Source organism: Notothenia rossii (assembly GCF_949606895.1).
Source record: "Notothenia rossii genome assembly, chromosome: 11".
NCBI lineage: Eukaryota > Metazoa > Chordata > Actinopteri > Perciformes > Nototheniidae > Notothenia > Notothenia rossii.
The window spans coordinates 20,655,954-20,662,024 of NC_136910.1; the positions used below are offsets into that span (position 1 = coordinate 20,655,954).

Sequence of the window (6,071 nt, forward strand, 5' to 3'; positions counted from 1 at the left end):
GCAGGAGGCTCTGTCTCCGTCGGCCTTCCTGAGCCGCTTGCGGCCATAGTGTTAAGGAGCAAAGACACCAGGTTTCTGGCTGCTGACTTAACTGCACCATCGCCCTAAATCAATTCAGGATGTAACATTAACATGATCATATTTTCAGTTAAACTAGAACCGCCAGGGGCCAAGGTACAATGTTCTTTTATTTATGATACTAGAACACAGGGTTAAGAGTGTGTTTTTATCGCAGAGTGATGAAACGTATACCAATAGAATCTGTGGACTCTCAGCGTTCATATGACATCTAGTATGTGCAGATTACATGAATGATCGCTACCGTGAGTTATGTGCAAAGTGTCTCTCTCTCTCTCTCTCTCTCTCTCTCTCTCTCTCTCTCTCTCTCTCTCTCTCTCTCTCTCTCTCTCTCTCTCTCTCTCTCTCTCTCTCTCTCTCTCTATTAGGAACCGCAATAAACAACAGGCGTTGCTTCGAACAAGATCAATGGCGCGAAAATCACTGAATGCTCTATAAGGTAAATATTACCCGCTGGCGCAGATGGGTATAAATGACAATTTATATTGACAATATTTGTCTAATACTAGCTCTAATATTAGGCTACGGTTTGTTAGCTGTTTGCTTAAACTATCCATATAGCTATGTTGCCGGCTAGCAAACTCGCCCTTATCTGAAACGATCGGATAAAAGGTTTCGTCAAAGGTATTACAAACAATAACGTGATATCAGAAAACTAGAACTGTATAACTCAGCTGACACTGTGGCGTAGTAATCTCTTCGTTCGAGTCTGCGCACGGAGCAGGAGTTTTATGAGAGAAAATATATTTCTCTGTGCTCAAAAGTGTTCAAGTGCAAGCTCAATAGCATTTTCTATGCTCAACATGTTTCATTGCGTGCTCAGGATAGAGCACAAATATAACGCCATAGTGAAGAGGGCTTCATTCTCCCCGCGCATCTGGATAAATTGCGCAGTCTGCTCCTTGCTCCCTATCAAAACAAAATTGTTGCAGTAAGATTTGTAAAACCAAAGCAGTTAAATAAATAAATTAGCTTTATAATGAATCCCAACAATATGAAAACCAAACAGGGTTTAGAAATATTTTCACTTCATATTATTTTACATGTAATATAAAGAAGACATCTCCAATTGCCCGTATATTTAAATACACAAATTAAATAGGTTTACTTTTCTCTCATGTCGTTTACTATTTGGGTGAGTACATTTAAAAACGAATCCAGCTGAAACCGTTGTAGCCGTTGATGGGACGTTACAAGCCATATATTTTTTTTTAAACTCATTCATCATCGTCACCCGTTGCATTCTGGGATATGGTACACCGCAGAGTGTACATCAGATGTATCCTCTAAATCTGGGGAAAGAAGGCTGCATTTGCGGGCCGCATTCGGAGGAGTCTTGTCTTTTTTTTAAATTGGGACAGCCTTCGTTTGGCGGAAGTGACGTATGCGGTCTCCGAATGCATCCTCAGGACAGCGCCGTAGGCTATAGATAGAAGAGTTAAGACAGCGGAAGTCCAAAAACGGTTATCGTCACGTGGTTCATGCAGACGAGAATCGTTCCCCGGAAGTTCATGGCGGGCAATGTGAATGCATTGATAACAGGAGATAGAACTTCGACTTTTGGTAATTATTAGTGAATAAAGGTTTTGATTTGCAATATTTATACAACAAATCGATATGTGTATGTATTTACATCAATATGTTTTAAAAAATAAAATAGAATTTGCTAATATTAAGTGATAATATTAGGATTAGTGTGAACAACTAGTTTACATGTTAGGCTAACAGTGCCTTGGTTAAAGAGCCTGTTGCTGTTTATTTATAGCTTTGAATTCTTTCAAACCAATATTATCTTCTTAAACTTGTATAGTAGTCAGGAGCATCACTTTCTAATGTTTATTGATATATTTAGAGGGAGGGGATCTAAAGGAATGCTTCAAAATTCAGATTAGATTAATTTCTGCCATTTTCTTAAATTCATGGTAGTTTCAGTAATCCCATGGTAATTGAGGACACAAATTATCGAAATGACTAATGTCATCTTTATGGCTTTCAGAAAGGACAGGAGACCGACAGGTGACTATCAAAGGACTAGCAGCAGCAGCATGATGATGTTAAATGTGTTGTTTTAGGAATATCCATCTCAAATACATTGAATTCAATAAACATTGAATAGCATATCATGCAGTTTGTCTGTGCCTTTTCCTCCGTGTTGTCCTGGTTTGCTGTGCTGCCTCCTAGTCGCCACCATGGTTTGCTGTGCTGCCTGGGGATGCTCAAATCGCTCCGAGAAAGGAGTACGAATGTACGGCTTCCCCACTGACACAGAGCGTAGGAAAAAATGGCTGGCTCAAGTCAGCAGGAGCAATTTCACGACCAACAGCAAAAAAATATGTGAGGCAATTATATACAAACACTTGCACTTTTTCACAAAACGAAAACCACACCATTGGGAAAGCTTAATGTTTTGTTTAATACAAAAAAACAGGGAAAGGCTTGAAAAACACAGAGTTGAGACTCAGGGTGCAGGGTGAGGGTCTCAATGCAGGTATTCAGGCTCCATTGAATCCCCCTCTGGTTCTTGTGCTGAAAGAGGGAGTAACAGACAGGAGAAAGGGTTATACACACCTATATAGCACACCTATTGGATGGGAAATTGCCTTGGGGAGATAAGGTGTGGTCTTTTTTCCCAACTGAAGTTATGGAACTTTATTATTTGTGAGTTTAACAAAGTATGACAAATGGCATCATACATCTTTAGAAAATATGAAATAAAAAATTGAAGTGAAATCAACCTCTTCTCTGGAGAACAAACTTTGATTTCTCTGTCTTGTGATTTTGCAGTCTTGCTCCTCCACCTGTAACATCACTGCCCCTCCACCTGCCATACAGTAGGTCACTAACAAGATTACTTATATAATACAGTGATAGAATACATGTTTAGTATGCATACTTATATAAAACAGTAGTATTAAACTTACCTTGTGTTTTCATTCTCACTTAAGTCCCTCTCCCTTTGACATCAATCCAAAATCAGCTGAGCTGCAACATAATACAGACAGGTAATAATCAACATAATCACAAGGACACAATATGGCTCTGCTAAAAACACTCACTCTTAAACGCACCAAACTTTATATTTATCTAATATTTAACTCCCTCCACCCCCGCATACAATCCCGTTTATAAGCCCCTCTTCTCTAATTCAACAATGTTGGACGAAATGAAATTAAGAGAACGGAATTTACAATTAAAAGGCTGTTCAACGTGTGCTGCTAACTTGATCCGGTAGCTTTATCTGTTATCTGTAAACGTTCCCTAAATCTACTAATTTAGGGATAACCCACTGACATCCTTTAATTTGAATCAGATGTACTGATAATATCCGCAATAAAAATCTTTAAACTTCTTACCTTTCAAAAGTCCGTCACGAACGGTCTATTATGCTGCAACTCTACTGCGCTGCTAGCCTTGGCGCTAACTTCCGGGGAACGATTGAGAGGCTCCACGATCCGCCATTGCTGTAAAAAAGTGGTCCATTGGAGTGAACGGAGATGACATAACTCTCAGTCTATACGGCGCTGCCTCAGGAGGATGCGGCCGCTGAATTGGGACACAGCTATCCGACGTCTGCACTCAGAGTGCCGCCGACTGTAGGCTACGTAATGTTACTTTCATCCGGTTACTTATGTTGTGGCAGATATTTAATTAAGCTTTCTTAACTTAATAGTATAATAATAGTATAATAGTTATAATAATCGGATTGCTCTGAAGATGGGAGGTGATATTCTATTCATTTTCACGTTCACACAGTCGGTGATTTTGGCCGGTGTCGGTACCAGATGTGTTCGGGGCACATGTGTTCGGGTTCCGTCTCTTACCAGTGACGTCACGACGTAATGACGTCAATGACGTCACGCATTGTGATTGGCTGTACGGTAATTTACCCACGCTGTCTAGAGCAGTGGTTCCCAACCTGGGGGTCGCGACCCCCTTGGGGGGTCGCCAAAGATCGCAGGGGGGGCGCCAGACCTCAGATGATTTGAGGCCTAATATCATATTTAGAATTTAAAAAAAAATGTACATATCATTTTTTTTTACATATCATTTTTTTTAAATATTGTAACGCAATACATGATTGGCGCTAAAAGCCTTGTCTACATTACAATAAAATATAGAAATTAATTGATTAACTAAAATTAAAATTCAAAAATGTAATCTGATACTCCTCCGATTGGCGCCAACATTGACGTTACTGTGTCAGCTTTCATAATAATAACAGTTTGCTAGCTAGCGACCGACTTCATAAGGTGAATATTTTTGTCTAAAAATGTCTGAAAAACGTAAAGGAGATGACAGCTGATCTGCAGTCAAAAAGAAAATGAGGACCTACCTAGAGAGCTATCTTAACTTCGGTTTCATGGAGGGAACGGACAAAACCCGCCCAGAGTGTGTGATATGCAGAGAGAAGCTAGCCAACGAAAGCATGAAACCCAGCAAAATGAAGAGACACCAACAGACCATGCACCCAGAAACAGTCGGGCGTGATCGGGACTTTTTCATAAAGAAACAACACCTTGCAAAGGCAAACAAGCCAATGGATATTAGAACAGCGTTTGTTAGGGCTGGCAGCGAGGCCTCTTTTGAATGTGCACTTTTAATAGCAAAGGCAAAGAAACCGCACAACATTGGCGAACAGCTCATTAAGCCAGCTTGCATTAAGATAGCTGAGAAACTGTGCGGCCCGCAGGTCGCGGAGAAGCTAAAAACTGTACCACTGTCAAACAATACGGTGAAAGACAGAATTGAGAAGATGGCAAGTAACTGCGAGCTACAACTGCTCGAAAAGCTTGGAAAGGGGCCATTTGCCATACAACTTGATGAAACCACAACTGTAGCAGACGAGGCTGTGCTGATCGTTTATGTGCAATATATCGTTGGGGAAGATTTGAAGCAGGACATTCTTATGTCAGTCAACCTTACCAATACCACCCGGGGTGAGGACATTTTTACTGCAGTGGATTCTTACCTCTCATCCCACAAGCTTTCCTATGAGAATTTAGTTGCATGTTGCACAGACGGAGGCGGAGCTGCCTCAATGATGGGGAAAAACAAGGGATTTCACAGTCGCTTGAAAGAAAAGGCCCCGCACTGCACAATATTTCACTGTGTGATACATCGCCAGGTCCTGGCCAGCAAGAAACTGTCAGAAGACCTCAGCGAAACACTCTCAACTGTTATTAAAATAGTCAATTTCATCAAAGGTCGCCCCACCAACAAGCGTCTATTCGCAGACTTGTGCGAGGATGAAGCGCACCAAACCCTCCTCCTGAAAACCGAGGTGCGCTGGCTCTCACGCGGCCGAGTGCTGGCACGCTTTGTAGAACTGAAGGAAAAAATTGAAGAGTTTCTACAAACCCGTAACCGCGCACTGTCAGAGCAAGTGACTGAGTCATTCTGGATTAAAACAGCATACCTGGCCGACATCTTCAGTCTCTACAATGAAACAAACAAGCGTCTGCAAGGCGTGGAGTCCAACATTCTCCAATGATGTATTTGTGCGCAAACTGGAGTACAGGGTCGGGAAAATGGAGAGGGGGGAGCTGCAACAGTTTCCACTACTGCTGAAACAATCCCAAAACAATCCTGAAACGATGCCTGTGTCTGTACGTCGCAAGTTCATCTGCCGTATGAACGCACTGCAAACGGAAATGAAATCACGGTTCGCTGACATAGACGAGTATGTCTCCAAGGAATTGTGGGTTTTAGATCTCTTTATTGCCAAAGTTGAGGATGTGGAATACCTGGATTGCGAAGATGAGCTCACCGACATCCAAGCTGACTCGCTGTCAAAGAAATACTTCCAGGAAAAAGGATTTTAAAAGTTTTGGATTCTCAAAGGACCAAGCCTCGCTCCAAAGATCACACTGCATGCCACGACCAGGATTATACTCCCATTCAGTACAACATATCTATCAGAAACAGCCTTCAGCGCACTTGTTGCCATCAAAACAAAAGCACGCAACACACTGGACGTTCACAACGACTTTAGG

At 41.6% G+C, this 6,071-nt stretch overlaps 1 long non-coding RNA gene across 1 annotated transcript; it reads right to left on the reverse strand.

Annotated features, from left to right (window-relative positions):
* Positions 1–2,844: 2,844 nt before the first annotated feature.
* On the reverse strand, positions 2,845–3,638 carry LOC307025755. Its single transcript, XR_013804254.1, has 3 exons — positions 3,432–3,638; positions 3,000–3,060; positions 2,845–2,899 (listed from the first exon to the last, which is right to left on the reverse strand). It is a non-coding gene; the product is annotated as an uncharacterized lncRNA (long non-coding RNA).
* Between the last annotated feature and the right edge of the window lie 2,433 nt (positions 3,639–6,071).